The sequence below is a fragment of the Hemibagrus wyckioides genome, linkage group LG19, assembly GCF_019097595.1.
Source record: "Hemibagrus wyckioides isolate EC202008001 linkage group LG19, SWU_Hwy_1.0, whole genome shotgun sequence".
In the NCBI taxonomy this organism is placed as follows: domain Eukaryota; kingdom Metazoa; phylum Chordata; class Actinopteri; order Siluriformes; family Bagridae; genus Hemibagrus; species Hemibagrus wyckioides.
The window spans coordinates 5,852,501-5,870,190 of NC_080728.1; the positions used below are offsets into that span (position 1 = coordinate 5,852,501).

At 37.7% G+C, this 17,690-nt stretch overlaps 1 protein-coding gene across 5 annotated transcripts in view; it reads left to right on the forward strand.

The window, feature by feature from the left end:
- The window catches only part of LOC131369790 (chemokine-like protein TAFA-2), a 48,419-nt gene that overhangs the window by 2,612 nt on the left and 28,117 nt on the right, over window positions 1–17,690 (forward strand). For 2 of the 5 annotated variants that reach the window (XM_058416644.1, XM_058416646.1), the window contains exon 2: window positions 3,530–3,605. The exons of the other annotated variants lie outside the window; for them this stretch is intronic. The gene's annotated coding sequence lies outside the window, so the exon portion shown is untranslated. The remainder of the gene's footprint in view (window positions 1–3,529; window positions 3,606–17,690) is intronic. 5 annotated transcript variants of the gene reach the window in all.

Genomic DNA, 17,690 nt, shown 5'->3' on the forward strand with positions numbered 1-17,690 from the left:
TCTGAGTGGGGAAAAGGGCTGCATAATTAAAATATTATCCTTCTTTCTTCACACTGTGGTTATCCGTCCGAACGGTCCAGCTGCTGATGAATCAAAGCTACTGCGGGAAATTTGTCTTTATCAAAATGCTAATGCATTAAAGAATGTCAACTAAATCAAGACACAGCTGTAAGTGTTACAGAACACATGTAGCGCTTAGAGAAAAAAGTCAAGACAGTGGATGAATCAGAGTTTCAGTGGAGAGAGAATCAGTATAGTTTCCTTTATTCACATAAAAGCACCGTCACGTTAAAAGGAATTGCTCAAATAAAGTTACAGTCACTTTAAAAATACATGAGTAATAATATTGCTTGCTTAAAGTAAAAAAAAAAGAGATGACTTCTTAAAAAATGAATGAAGAAAAAATTAAAAGAGGAAAAAGCACAAAAAAGTAGTTCAAGTAAAAGTAGTTGGGCACTTTAAAAATAATTATTTAAAATAATTATTCAAAGTAAAAAAATATTATTTATGTAAAGGTACTGTTGCTTTAAAATTATATCAAGATAAAATGTTGCTTATTTAAAAAGAATGATTAAAAAAATATTTTTTTAATTACTTAAGAAAAAAGTAAAAGAGGAAAACAGTTATCTTAAAAATAATTGCTCATGTAAAAGTAAAGTCACTTTACAAAAACTCAAGTGAAAACGTTGCATCACCTCTTAAAACAAACAAAGAATGACTTCCTAAAAAATAAATTTAAAAAAAAAGTAAAAGAAGAAAATGAAGTAAAATGATTGTTTCTTTAAAAAAAAATATTAAATACTGTTCCCTTAGAAAATATTTTTACGCAAGTACAGTTACTGTTACTTTAAAAATATTTAATATATATTGCTTAAATTAAATGAATGACTTGGAAAACCTGAATAAAATAAATAAATAAATTTGTAAAACAGTTAAAGAGTAAAAAAAATAATACTTATATACTTAAATATGATGGTTCAAGTAAAAGTCACCTAAAAAAAATAATCAAAAATGCTTACATGGGTAATTACTTGAGTAAGAGTATAAACATACAGTATATTGACAAAACCCCTAATGGATGAGATTTAGTCCATGTTTAGGAGCCTGCAGATGGTGATAGCGACGGTGACATTATCACTTAATGCTAGTAAATGATAACAGAAGTTCTTTACACTGCTACCATACGGCATGTATTACTGATAATTAATGGAGCTTTAACATTAATCTGTATGTATTAAGGGATGACTTATGTTTGTTTCAGCACACAAAATAAGCCAAGCATTGATTTGTAAACAGTGGAGTGATTCAGGGTGAAACTTAGCATTTTCTTAGTGAATGAAATAAGTGGAAAAGCCAGTGAATTAAGACATTGTGAAATAAATGGACAATTAATAGGAAGATGTAATGCGCAGAACACAGCTGAATGCAATGAATTAAAAGTATATTTTTGTCTTTAACGCATTTACTGCTGTAAGAATAAAAGTTAACCAGCATCAACACAACACCGACAAGCACAATTTCTTCCAAAAGTGCATTCTTTCAGTTCAGGTAAATGTTTAGGAATGATCCTGGTCAGGGGTCATGATGTTATCCAGAGGAATATTCCGGTAAATAAGATCCCTGGATGTGAGAATTCAAAAAGTTACTCCAGCAAATACAGCGTGTTATTAGACACCTCTGAGGTCTGAAATCCACCATGTTTTGTGAGCACAGGAAACTCTAATTACAGCTCGTCAGTGTTTCCTAATCTGGCAAAGAGGGAGGATTACAGAGGTTGTTATAACTGTGAGGATGTTTAACACCTCTGGGATGTCTCGCTTCACACTAGGCGATGGTGAAGCATAAAAAGGGGTGCTAGATGAAACCTTTTTAACCCTGTGTGTAGGATTTAAGTAAAAGTAGTCGTCCCGTTCACTTATTCCATTTAATTGGACGATGATTACTGAAACAAATCTGCTCTTTTACTATAAACCCTATTGCTAAACATTTGCATCTTTTCTGAACAACATATGTCAAAAACAAACTGAAAAGGTCTTAAGGCCATGGGCAGTATCACACTTAAGTGAGACATGCCTGTCTTTAAGGCAGGGATTACCCCACATGCACAAATCTCACACAGCTCTCTGAACAGCATGTATGTCTGAGGTCTGAATACCAATGAGCACAATATTGTTATTAAATCCTCTCTACACACAATTAGCTCAACTCCAATTATGTGTATTCTTCTCCATGGAAAGTATGCACACCCCTGACCATCATACCCATATGCTATTCTTCCCCTAATTTGTTGCTACAAATTTGAAAACACACAATTGTCTTCGTATGCTGTAGGTTTATAATTTCTCTTTACTGGAACGAAGAGATTCAAACCCAGTTCCAGCATGACAATGCCCCTGTGCACAAAGCCCCTGAGCTCCATGAAGACATGGTGTGTTAAAGTTGGAGTGGAAGAACTGGAGTGTCCTGCACAGAGCCCTGACTCTGACGCAACCCCACTGAACACCTTTGGGATGAACTGGAACACCGACTGAACCTGAACATCAGTGTCTGATCTCCCTAATGCTCTTGTAGCTGAATGATCACTAATCCCCACAGCCACGCTCCAACATCTAGTGGAAAACCTTCACAGAACAGTGGAGTGTGTTATAACAGCAAACACAGAGGAAATAAATCTATCATGGAATGTTCTAAAGAGCACATGTAGGTGTGATGGTCAGATGTCTGCAAACTTTTGGTATAGTGTATGTGTACGAGTACAGCCATATCTCATAGCTTTCCATTCATGGTGGATTCACTTCTCACTTCACACCCAGGGATAGACTCCTGATCCCCCACGGCACTGGCTAGGGTAGCGTGTTAATCCTCTAAATCACTATTTTTTAAAAAGATTTTTCCAGGGCTACATCATCAGTTATCAAAAGGCCAGGGAATGTGATGCCTTTTCAGGCATGACTAGTCATTTTATTGAACAAAACAAATTCTTATTATCCATCCATCTTATCCTACACAGGGTTGCAGGGAACCTGGAGTCTATCACAGAGGCTCGGAGTACAAGGTGGGAGACTCCCTGGATTTAGAGATGCCACACACACACACACACATACACAAACACACACACACAAGAGGAAATCAGAGGAAACACCAGAGGAAACCCCTGAAGCACAAGGAGAACATGCAAACTGCATACACACTGGGTGGAGGCATGAATTGATGAATTGTTTACATTTACATATATGTAAATACATTTGGGAGAAACTCTTATCCAGAGTTATGTACAGAAGTGCTTTAACACAGGGATACAGGTTTACTAGGACACCGACTAAGAATACCATTAGTCTAAACACTCTGTTGGGAGGAAATGCAGCAAAAACTTTTTTTGTGCTAGTTTTAGTACTTCAAGAATAGGTAGGTCTTAAGGCGTTGTTTGAAGACTTCCAGAGACTCAGCTGTTTGGACATCTAAGGGAACCATCTCTTGTAGGTACCAGAACTGAGAAGAGTTTTGATGCATGCCTTCCTTGTACCCCCAGATGGTGGGATTAGTTGAGTAGTGCTGGAGGATCTGAGGGAGCCTGGTGCTGTGCAGGGAGTGATAAACGCTTTGAGGTAAGTGGGTGCTAGTCCATTTTTCACTTTGTAGGCAATCTGATGCAGCAGCTACAAAAAAGTGTGTGAGAACTTCACAGCTCCTTTCTGGATCATTTACAGAGGTTGACTTGCCAGGAGTGAGTAGTGTGGTCTTGAAATGACAAGGCACCTAAGAAGCACCTAGGTGGCCTGTGTGGATAGAAATGCAGAAATTCTTCTGATATTGAAAAGAGGAAATCGTCATGGGCGTCGACAGATTAGCATTGTGGGAGGAAAAGGTTGATCATGGTTACCCCATGAAATCAGTGAGTTTTTCAGGGAGATCACAAGATCCTGGAATTGAATCACCTGGGATGATAACAGTTTGGTTTTGCTGGGATTAATTTTCACATGATGAGCTGCTATCCATGGTGAGATATCTGCCAGATGTGCTGAGATCTGAGCAGAAATGGTGGCGTCTGGGTGAGTGAAGGAGAGAATGGGTTGAGTGTCATTCGCATAGTGGTGACATGACTTTACCAAGAGAACAAGTATAGAGGGCCAAGTACTGAGCCTGGTGGGACACCAGTGCAGCAGGTGTAGATGCGGCTTACAATTTGTGTCTCAGCATCAGTTACAGCCAAAGAGTCGTAATCACTCGTTAAAAGTGCGCCCCATGAAAATTCTTTAGTCTTTACCACTCCAGATCACATTCCCTGCCTGGATGAGGAAGCGACTGCTGCTTTTTTTTATGACAGAAGCTGGATGCGCTCCATGAATGGTAACGTAATGAGTCGCACTGGACAGCAGTGACTTGCTTCCACTGGGCAGCCCAGCCAATTATCCACAAACTCCTGTCTGATCCTTCACATGTGGCACAGACACCACAGAGTCTCACCCTGCTTTAGTCCTGCTCGAAGACCTAATTAATCAGATATATCAGGCTTCATAGCTAGACACATGTGGAGGCAAGAGTAAGGGTGAAAGGAACATCTAACATCTCCAATACATGTCTTCTGAAATCCTGAAAGGCTCTCTGTTGGGTTTGTTGTATATTTCTTGCTGCATTTTATTACACATATTGTACTATGGCTCCCTTAGGAGGATCCTTTATGCACAAAATTAAATGCATATGAAAAACTGATATTTTTTCCACTTCTTTGTTTTGCTCAAATTCCAGAGTCAGTAGATAGATTTGAGATAAAAAAATATATAAATGACAAAAAAAAGATAACAAATCACATTCACATCTTTCTGCATCTTAGTGGAGACGTTAGGTGGCTTGGGTTTTGGGGGAAAACAACAGTCACGTGTTCAGCTACTTCTGCCACACTGATTTTTTATATTCCTATATTCTTGCAGGGAAAAATTGGGGGAAAGCTACAAACTAATCATGCTCATTTTATAGTAATTTTTTAAATGTGTATGTGGTAAGGTTTTCAAAATGAGCTCTCTAATGGATATGAACAAGGGACAGGAAGAGGAAAAAATCACTCAAATATTAAACTTAATGGCTTGATGTAGATCCTGGGGGGTGGAGCTTCATGATCATGGGCGGGATGGGGGGTGGTGGTGTGAATCAAGGAGTTTTAAAAACGATGTTCAAATGTCAAATATTACGGGTCAACATAGATCCCATGAGTATGGGCAGTGAAAGGGGGTTGGGTTTAAAAAAGGAGACAAATAAAAATCATTCAAATATCAAGCTTTAAATAAATTTACATTTAATATTGACTCTAATATTTCTATAATATAATAAATTTATTTATTTTTAATTTTTATTTTTGTAAAAGTTAATTAAATTAATTAAATAAATACATTTATTAATTTTAAATTTTTATTTATTTATTTTATTACATTTTTAATCTTCTTGTGCCCCTCCCCCTTTTCCACCCATATTCACAAAGCTCCGCCCCCTAGCTTTACATCAGCTTGTAAAGTAGAGTCTATTAAATGTCTCATGAGGCACGACTTTTTCTTCATGAATTTATAGACTTCTCCTAAGGCAAAGGTCTAGACCATTATTTTTAATTATTATCACGCTCTACATACCTTTCAGGTTATTTGTACAAGTAAGATATTTAAAAATAATCTATTGCACCTTTTAAATGTTTTCTCTTTCTTTCTGCACCCGCTGACATGCAGAGTGTGGAGACACAACGACTTGTCAGTTGAGGCATGTGATTTCTCAGAGTGTGTGTTCATGGATGCATGCATGTGTGGATACACACATATAAATAGAATTCAGAAGAATCTTGAAATAGAAGGAGTGTGAAATGCAAAAGATGAACAGGTACATAGATTTATTTACAATAGGCTGAAAAGAAGGAGGAATAGTGTGTTGATAAATCAAAGATAGATAGATAGATAGATAGATAGATAGATAGATAGATAGATAGATAGATAGATAAATGGGTGGATGAATGGATGGATGGATGGATGGATGGATGGATGGATGGATGGATTGATGAATGAATGAATGAATGGATAGATAGATAGATAGATAGATAGATAGATAGATAGATAGATAGATAGATAGATAGATGGGTGTATGAATGGATGGATGGATTGATGAATAGATAGATAGATAGATAGATAGATAGATAGATAGATAGATAGATAGATAGATAGATAGATAGATGGGTGGATGAATGAATGGATGGATAGATGGATGGATGGATGGATGGATGGATGGATTGATGAATCAATGGATAGATAGATAGATAGATAGATAGATAGATAGATAGATAGATAGATAGATGGATAGATAGATAGATAGATAGATAGATAGATAGATGGATAGATAGATAGATAGATAGATAGATAGATAGATAGATAGATAGATAGATGGGTGGATGAATGGATGGATGGATGGATGGATGGATTGATGAATGAATAGATAGATAGATAGATAGATAGATAGATAGATAGATAGATAGATAGATAGATAGATAGATAGATAGATAGATAGATAGATGGGTGTATGAATGGATGGATGGATTGATGAATAGATAGATAGATAGATAGATAGATAGATAGATAGATAGATAGATAGATAGATAGATAGATAGATAGATAGATAGATAGATGGGTGGATGAATGAATGGATGGATAGATGGATGGATGGATGGATGGATTGATGAATCAATGGATAGATAGATAGATAGATAGATAGATAGATAGATAGATAGATAGATAGATAGATAGATAGATAGATAGATAGATAGATAGATAGATAGATAGATAGATAGATAGATAGATAGATAGATAGATAGATGGGTGGATGAATGGATGGATGGATGGATGGATGGATTGATGAATGAATAGATAGATAGATAGATAGATAGATAGATAGATAGATAGATAGATAGATAGATAGATAGATAGATGGGTGGATGAATGGATGGATGGATGGATGGATGGATTGATGAATGAATGGATAGATAGATAGATAGATAGATAGATAGATAGATAGATAGATAGATAGATAGATAGATAGATAAATGGGTGGATGAATGGATGGATGGATGGATGGATGGATGGAAGTGAGCTCAGTGAATTCCAGCGTGGAACTGTGATAGGATGCCACCTGTGCAACAAATCCAGTCGTGAAATTTCCTCGCTCCTAAATATTCCACAGTCAACTGTCAGCTGTATTATAAGAACGTGGAAGTGTTTGGGAACGACAGCAACTCAGCCACGAAGTGGTAGGCCACGTAAACTGACGGAGCGGGGTCAGCGGATGCTGAGGCGCATAGTGCGAAGAGATCGCCAACTTTCTGCAGAGTCAATCGCTACAGACCTCCAAACTTCATGTGGCCTTCAGATTAGCTCAAGAACAGTGCGCAGAGAGCTTCATGGAATGGGTTTCCATGGCCGAGCAGCTGCATCCAAGCCATACATCACCAAGTGCAATGCAAAGCGTCGGATGCAGTGGTGTAAAGCACGCCGCCACTGGACTCTAGAGCAGTGAAGACGCGTTCTCTGGAGTGACGAATCGCGCTTCTCCATCTGGCAATCTGATGGACGAGTCTGGGTTTGGCGGTTGCCAGGAGAACGGTACTTGTCTGACTGCATTGTGCCAAGTGTAAAGTTTGGTGGAGGGGGGATTATGGTGTGGGGTTGTTTTTCAGGAGCTGGGCTTGGCCCCTTAGTTCCAGTGAAAGTCTGAATGCTTCAGCATACCAAGACATTTTGGACAATTCCATGCTCCCAACTTTGTGGGAACAGTTTGGAGCTGGCCCCTTCCTCTTCCAACATGACTGTGCACCAGTGCACAAAGCAAGGTCCATAAAGACATGGATGACAGAGTCTGGTGTGGAGGAACTTGACTGGCCTGCACAGAGTCCTGACCTCAACCCGACAGAACACCTTTGGGATGAATTAGAGCGGAGACTGAGAGCCAGGCCTTCTCGTCCAACATCAGTGTGTGACCTCACAAATGCGCTTCTGGAAGAATGGTCAAAAATTCCCATAAACACACTCCTAAACCTTGTGGACAGCCTTCCCAGAAGAGTTGAAGCTGTTATAGCTGCAAAGGGTGGACCGACGTCATATTGAACCCTATGGATTAGGAATGGGATGTCACTTAAGTTCATATGCGAGTCAAGGCAGGTGAGTGAATACTTTTGGCAATATAGCGTAGATGGGTGTATGAATGGATGGATGGATTGATGAATGGATGGATAGATAGATAGATAGATAGATAGATAGATAGATAGATAGATAGATAGATAGATAAATGGGTGGATGAATGAATGGATGGATGGATGGATGGATTGATGAATCAATGGATAGATAGATAGATAGATAGATAGATAGATAGATAGATAGATAGATAGATAGATAGATAGATAGATAGATAGATAGATAGATAGATGGATGGATGGATGGATTGATGAATGGATGGATAGATAGATAGATAGATAGATAGATAGATAGATAGATAGATAGATAGATAGATAGATAGATAGATAAATGGGTGGATGAATGGGTGGATGAATGGATGGATGGATGGATGGATGGATGGATGGATGGATTGATGAGTGAATGAATGGATAGATAGATAGATAGATAGATAGATAGATAGATAGATAGATAGATAGATAGATAGATAGATAGATAAAATGTTTTCCTGACCTCAAGTGGAACCCTGACAGGCAGGAAACACAACATAATTCTCTGTGATGTACCTCCTATAAAATCCTGCCCTTTTCCCCCCATTTCAACATAAAAAGGAAACAAACTTATGTTTAGACTCTCCGTCTCAGGAGATGATCTCAAAATTCCATCACCCCTAAATATATGAGCCTAAATATATGCAACATTAAAAATGTGAAATTGTTTTTGGCTAGCAGAGCTGGTGTGAATGGAGATAAATAAAGCTCTCAGACACGCTGCTTTAATTCTCCCAGGATATGAAGCAATTTGTGGCCACATTCGCGTTCTGACGAACTCTCCTTCCGATGATTTAAACAATATGTGTTTACTTGCAGTGCAATCAGACGTCATTAGTCTACAGTGAGTCATCAGCCTTCAGTGAGAATTTGTCACAGATTTTAGGATCAAACCATTAGCTCGTGGACTGTTTTAAGTGTAAGCCGAGAATGCACAACTGAGCATGAATATTGTATCTGGCTCTGTTTATAGCGGGAAACCGTGCCGACGGGGAAAATATGCTCTGTGCACATGACTACAGCTTGCAGAAAATGAACACTTTTTATATTCAACATTTACTTCTTTTCCCTTTATAGCGTTCCATCTCTGAATGATCATGGTGTCTTACGCATTTTTAAAGAAGATTTTGTAGAAGATTTTGGACTATAAAATGTGAATGCAAACTATAGTGAGTGTTGAGGCCCTCTAGGATTCTGCAGAGTTTATTACTGTTGGGCAAACGCTTGATTTTGCGGCAGCTTATTTTCCGAATTGGCGATGCATCTCAGTGACTTATTTGTACTTTTTCTCTAGAAACATATTTGAATCTATCTGAAACTGCAAGTACAGGATTCTTCTTTTAATCTCCTAGCATTGAAGACACATATGTAATGACTTTCTATGATAGCTGAACTCATGTTTCATGCATGTGAACTGTGATATTCATGGGAAAAATGCAAGCTCCTCTGAATATTATGGCGTTTGCATTTATTTCTGCATTCACAGATAATGTGCTGCACTGCACACACATCGCATCTTAAAGGGAAGGAGAGGAGCTGATGTGTTTGTGGGCCTGCCTAATCACACCAATTAATTATGTGTTTGATCAAATGCCTTTAACATTTCTTTTGCAAAAAATATCCACTCACTGAGCACTTTATTAGGAACAGCTGTATATCTGCTCATTGCAGTTATCCAATCAGCCAATGATGTGACTGCTGTGCAATGCTTAAAATCATGCAGATACAGGTCAAGAGCTTCAGTTAATGTTCACATCTAACATCAGAAATGGGAGATATCATGATCTCTGTGACACTGATTGTTATCTAAACAAGGTTATGGTAAATCACATAAGCACTCTTTCACACAACATGTTAAACCTTAAGGTGGATGAGCTGCAACATAGCAGAGGACCACACTGGGTTCTTCTCCTTTCAGCCAAAAAGGATGCTCAGACTTGCCCAAACTGGGAAAAAATTCGCCAGTCTTTGAGCATTCTTCATCTCTCAGTGGGTTTCGCTGAGCCTGCTGCCACATGATTGGCTGATAAGGGCTATTAAAGTGACCAGTGAGTGCATAATGCTGCTTTCTTACACTACATTCACACATACAACAATTTTATCATTGCAAGTCTCCAGTCGCTGTACTATTAGAGTCGTCAGTAGGCGTTTCTTCTATCGGTTGCCATAGTAACATTTATCAGTGGGTGGAGCAACTAGTATTCTGAATCACTTTTCTTACGGCTAAAATGAAACGTTCTGGGGGGAGATTTGGTGTTTGTGTATAAAATTCATCAGTGTTTATCTGCATCACATCATAGGAAATGAAGGAGAAGCAGCTTGTGCTCTTCGCCACAGATCACGTGCACTCTACTGTCTTCTCTCCCATTGGAGTCTCTCTGTACCTGCATGAAGTTAAACTTTTCTCTACTTTGTCGCATCGCTGATGTGGACACGCCCACATCTGGCCACCATCTGTCTCTTGTATCACCAGAATTATGGCAGCTCATGTTGAATTGGCCGCATTGTTGCTGTGAATTACTGTATGTGTCAATGTAGCATTAGAGCTCTACATACTTTTTTCCTGCCTTTCAGGCAAAGGAGGAGGAGGAGGAGGAGGAGGAGGAGGAGGAGAAAAACGTAGAGGTTCTGAATGTGTACAGTAATTTTGTGCAGCATTTACACTTTTAAGATAAAGCTTGTCTGATTGAAAAGGAAGCTCACAGACAGCTATAGACTGAGATACCTTATGATGAGCATACAGAAAACTGAATCATTGCAGGAGGTTAGACTTAATGCTTTATGTGATGCTGGTGAAAAGCCTTCAGCTGTCCAGTGTATAGTATAGGTAAACATGTTTAGTTTATATGTTTATTATACCAAAAATATATTTTAAACCATGACATAATGTGTGATGTTAGGCAATTAGTCAGATTAGACTTTTCCTTTTACTTCCACACAAACACACACACCAGACTCGAGAGGAAAGCACTATCTTACTGCTGAGTGGAGTTGAGGGCAGCATCACATGACCTGTGTGTCCAAAGGTGCCATAAATGAGCCTCTTGTGTAATCCAATCTCACAAATTAGCCTGTCAGTTAATGGGGATTAAAACCCCCACTGGAGATTGAGAGTGGAATAACTTTGCTATTGCCTTGCCGTAGCAACCGTTAAAAAAAGATAGAGAGAGAGAGAGGTGCTCGTTCTGTTCATTTAATGCTTGTGTGCTCACACCTCTTTCCAGTAAAGCAGATGCAATTAGATCAGCGCTTTAACAGCCTTTCTTCTTATTAAAATTACACGAGCCTAAAACCATATGGCAGATCAAAATGAATTCACTAATCCCACACTCATATCCGACGTAATCAGAAGCAGCTCGTACCCTTACACACGGTACATTACAGACGCTTATGTTTTGTCCACTGCCCTAGCTTTGTGCACATATCACACGCATACCTGTCACATACACTGCCCTTAAGAGCATTAAAGATGTGAAGTGCATTTAAATACATAACCGTTCACACAAACCATTAACGGATGAGTCTTTGACCTTGACTCTCTCCTTGTCTGCCTGTTTGTTCACGCACAAGATGGTGCTCTTCCTTCACAGGGGGAAGATGAGGAAGCTTTGAAAAATGCTTTCATAAGGCTTTTTGTAAAGTGGAAAGCAACACAAAGAAAGGTCTATATAGTTTCAAATGTTCTAGCGCTAAAAAGTGAGACTGTGAGGAATGTTTGTTAAGCATAAAATAATAAATAATGTGAACAGGTCATATGTGTGTGTATATATATATATATATATATATATATATATATATATATATATATTTATATATAATAGACATCAATATCCCTTTTCAGTAGATGGAGGATCCCTTTTCACTAGGTGGAGGATATTAAATGATACCAGTGCAGTGACAGGTCATGTATTCAATTATCTGGTTTAAAAGAATCTGTATTGCATATACTCTATGGGCAAAAAATATGTTGAAACCTGAGCATCACACATCACATGTGTAATTCTTTCTCAAACTGTTGCCAAAAAGTTGCCTAGAAAGTCTCTGAACACTGTAGCATTATAATTTCCCTTCACTTGAACTAAGAGACTCACACACATGTTCCAGCATGGCAGTGCCCCTGTGCACAAAGCCCCTGAGCTCCATGAAGACATGGTGTGTTAAGGTGTTAAGGAGTGGAAGAACTGGAGTGTCCTGCACTGAGCCCTGACTCTGACTCAACACCACCGAACACCTTTGGGATGAACTGGAACACAGACTGAACCCCAGACCTCCTTACTCTTACAACATCAGTGTCTGATCTCACTAATGCTCTTGTAGCTGAATGATCACTAATCCCCACAGCCACGCTCCAACATCTAGTGGAAAGCAGAAGAGTGGAGCCCATTATAACAGCAAACACAGAGGGGATAAATATGGAATGAGATGTTCTATAAGCACGTGGTCAAATGACCACAAATCTTTGGTCAAATAGTATATTGAAGTGCAACTATAACAATTTCACCATGAAATGTGAGAATATCATTCGATCTCTGTAAGTTTCCCTTAACTTAAACAGTTAACATATGAACAATTTAGATAATCTTACCTCAGCATGCTTATTCTGATGAGCACAAGAAGTTCATGCCTCCTAGGGAGGCAAAGTAGAAACCTATATGGAAACATTTTACTAACGTTCGTCCAGGATCGCTCCATCCTCAAGCTCCACACTGCAGTCTAATGATGGCTAATCCATTTCCTCATAGTTTTACTGACTTTACATTAAAAATGTTTTCTGTTTTCTAGGTATGTGCTAATTATGAATTATGAACATACTGTTATTCTCCTGAATACAAGGAGTATAAGCTCATTATAATATACCGCAGATAGTATATCCAAGTCTTTTAGCCTTGTTATTTAGTGTCTTAATTTAAAAAAAATCCAAGGCATACTGATGAATTAAAACATAATAAATTTTGGTTGAAGCAAAATACACTTTAAATAGAAGCCAAGCAGCTAGTTTAACTTATTGCGTAACCCAGAGAGTGTTCGGATTTATGAGTGTTTAGTGTTGTGGAGATAATTGCCTAATAGGTATATCAGTCACAGGCGTTAATTAAAAACTGTGTAGTCAACTGCCATATCTGGGGTTGGTCGTGCCAGCAAGTGAGAGCGCTCCAACACAGAGAGTAAAAATAGAAATCTGTTCTGACACTTCACATTGCACCTACTTCCTTCCTGTCACAGAACAAGCGCCTGCCGTAGTGTTCGGAACACACTTTAGACACTTCATGCTTTTCCAGTAGTGTAAGGTGAAATGTAGCACACTGCTCAGGACTTAATGATGGCCAGATATTATTCATTTTGAAATGTTTTTTTTTTTTTTGGGCCTGTTTTATTTTCATTTCTTTATTAGTAATAATTTAATTAGTCATTTAATTAGGTGATTAAGGACTAATTCACCAGTGTTTGAAGATGTGTGATGGAATAATGCAATACTGTTAATACATAAACAATTCACAACACAGTGTAATATTCAGTCTCACCGTTTGGCAAATTAACACAAAATCAAGTAAACTCTGTGATTATTCAGAGGAGCTTGCAATTTTTTCCAAATGAATGCAGATTTTCCACAGATATTGGCCAAGACATTCAGCCAAATCTCTCTTTCATTCACATGTGTGGAGCATGAGTACAGCTCTCATAGAGAGTCATTACATCTGTATCTTCACTGTTAGGAGAATCCTGTGCCTGTGAACAAAATGAATTATATCCATCCATCCATCCATCCATCCATCCATTGTCTATATCCGCTTTATTCCTAATTAGGGTCACAGGGGCCTGCTGGAGCCTATCCCAGCGCACATAAGGTGAAAGGCAGGGGTACATCCTGGACAGGTCGCCGGTCCATTGCAGATGAATTATATACAAACATTCATTTGTTCATCTTTAGTAACTGTCCTGGTCCAGGTTGTGATGCAGGATTACATCCTAGCTGTAACACTAACACTAGAGACAATTTAGCATAGTCAGTTGAAATGGTGGAATGTTTCAACGAAGCTGAAGGAAACAAGAGAACAGGAAGAAAACCAGGAGGAAAACTCAACATTCACAGAGACAGTAGATTAAACTTGAGCTGCGCCATCAGGGCACGTACACACAAAATACAGAGAGCTACTTGTAACAACACGTGCCTTTCTATTCAGTTTCAACTGCATTATCAACCGTAAACTAGACAACCCCCAAATATCCAAAACTCACACTGAATGAGAATGATCTGATGATGCAGTATGGATAATTCATGATGCAGTATGGATAATTCATTTAGAATTATTTCTACTCTCCACCTTAATTCACAAACAAACAAAAAAAATGACAGCTGTATGTGGGTGAAAACAGATTACTGTTTTTAACGTGTTTAACTGGATGTTTACTGTTTATAGTGGAAATGAAAAAAAATACGATGCAGAAAGCTTGTCTTGTAGTGGAATGGAGGTTTTTATTTTAATTTTTGCACTTTAGCTTTTTGCACCCAGGCTTCAAAATCCCTCCCTTTTAATCATTCACAGCAATTCTGTGAATGTGCTATTAATTAATGGCTTAAAATAGCAGCAATCTGATAACAAGTATCAGTGTTGGGTCAATACCAGAAAGAAAGTGATGGATCAGATATAAGCTAAAATAATTTCTCTTATATCTGAGTAATTTCTAAAAAAAAAAAAAAAAATGTGATTTTTTATTTAGAACTGATTGAACACATAACAGGACATATACTAGACATATAGTACAAAAAATAAAAAATATTTAAATATTTGTGCTGTATATGATTTTAAAAGCTGTAGTTTTGTACAAGGGTCTTGTATTTTTTCTTGTATCATTTAAAAATAGTTTTAAAGTTTAGTAGTTTTTATTAAGAAACCATATCAGATGGTATTAAATATCAGCTGATTCAGCTAATGGAAAATGTGATATTGCATAATCTCCTCTACTTATTGCTCATTTACTCTAACGATGTATGCGCCGCTCGTTCTGAATAGTTTTGCCTTCTTTGAAAATGTGAAGTTGCACACAAATAGTCCCAAAAGCTGGCATTTTTAGTCATATTTTATTATTAATGCTCAGTTTGGTGTAAATATCCAAAAGATAATACATTTTATATGTAACTGGATTTATTAAGCCCACCACTTTAGCTTTGGAGTCGTTGAGCAGAAAGTGGAAGATACTCAGACAAGCCGCCTGTCGCAGCTCAGAACATGTTGGCGAATGGTACCATTAGCTTTCCCGGAATACTCGGCTGTTGGTTTTTTTCCTTCTTCAGTTTGAAGTCGGTTGATAAAAGGAGAGCATGTGCGATGTGTTGGCAGAGACTGCACCGTGCTGTTTTCCAGAGGGATGAGCAGTGGCCTTGAACAGGTTGATGGATGAGAACAAAGGAAAAAGCTGCCAGCGCTGATTCCATTTCTGGCCTTTTACTGAGCTTAGTCAATATGCTACAGTGGAACTAACATTTTTTATTTTTTTCATTTATTCTTTATTTAGCCAGGAAACTTCTTCCAGGGAGTCCTGGTCAAGACGGAGAGTGCGAACACAGCTTCACGTAAAAGAACAATTTCACACATTAAACCATATACAATACATCAAAGCAACACCGGACGAAGCAGCAAAAGGGAAATGAGATAAAGGCCATAACACATTTCACCTCCGGACAAGTATTCTGTAAAACAGCAACACCTTCACTTCGGAGCAGTTTGTAAAAGAGATTTAAAAGTGTTTAATGATGGGAGTGTTTCTAAGGTAATGGTGTTTTGCAACTCATTCCATGCCCCAGGAGCAGAAAAAAGAGAAAGCAGTTTTTATAAAGCTCTGAATGCACTCCAGGAACATCTCAATAAAATCAGGCGGTGGATCTAACACTATAACTGTTAATATGATGAGATTTTATTATTCATATACAATACAGTGGGGAATATGAGCACTTGTTACAAAGTGCAATGGAATAAATCAACATGATGTACGAAATCCAAAGTAAAGATGAAGTTCACATCACCATCATCTAATACAGAGAAAAATGTGATTTAGGCATATTTCTTTTTGGTTCTAAATGGAAGATTTTTTTAAATTTATTTTTTTACATGGAAAATAAAGCCCACTTTTGGTGTAAGCATAATAATTTACAAATAATAATATAATAATAATAATAATAAAACATACTAACAAAAAAAAAACACAAGTTGTTCACCTTATTTATTTGTCCAGGTTTCCTTTTAAACCTTAATAAAATATAATTTTTTTTATCATTTTAAACTAATTATTAAACTTATACTCTGATAACATACATCCTTCTCACACAGAACCTATTCTCACAACTCAGTTTTAAATATATAATTCTTACTGGAAAAGATAGAAAAAATATATAATTACAATTAGTAATGTTAATTAAGACAGCGTTAAGTTACAGTAAAAATCAAATTGATCAGAGAGTTTATTATTTTTATATTTAGAGAGTTTTTTTTTTTTATATTTAGAAACCATAGTAAGGCAAGTGTAAATAAATTGGTGGTCAGAAAATAAAATAAAAAGTGGTCAGAATACAGATAAGATAAATGAAGAGAGATGAAAAGGGAGGAGTAGCAGCAGCGTATAGTGCGTCGCAAATTAAAATGGATTCTTGGACATTTTCCCTCTGAGAATTAACAGTGTGTGTGTGTGTGTGTGTGTGTGTGCAGAAAAAAACATGAACCGTGCTGTATTAAACATCTAGTTAACATCAGGTATAATCTCTAACTGCAGTATTCATGTAGATTCTGTAATGTCTTGGCCTGGATTACATTTACATCTCTGGCATTTGACAGACGCTGTTATACAGAGCCATGTACAAAAGTGGATCAGTGTAAACTGTACAAAGGAGCATCGTTCAACAGGCAAAAGCTAAATGTGTGTCTTGAATCTAGTCCGAATTTAAGCTTGGTTTTAGTAACAATTCAAGCTGAGCATGGGGCAACCTTTAGAGTTTTTAATTCCCTCAAATTTATACCACTCCTAAATTGTAATCCGTGACCGAATACAGCGTCGATCGGTTCAATCCGGCCGCAGAGCTTAAAGGTAGTCACCCTGAGACATACGATGCCTTTCTGAACTATATCCATAATTAATGCGGCCATTGCGAGAAAAAAAAGAGCAATTAAACCCGGATCAAAAATAGTCTGCGTGTATTCCGAACCATCATAGGAGAGGACCGGAGCTTAAAAGCAAGTAGAAAGAGGAAGGATTCAGGATTGATTGGTATGAATGATTTGAACAGCTAATGGGTGCTGGGTGGAATTTTTAGGGACATTGATTGAAACATCACCCTGGCATTAGGTGCAACAGGATCAGGACGGCATGAAAAAGAGAAAGGAAAAGAGAAAGGTTTAATCAAAAGACAGTTACGGAAGACTTGAAGGCTGCCAAGTTGCAGCAGCTCAGAAAATAA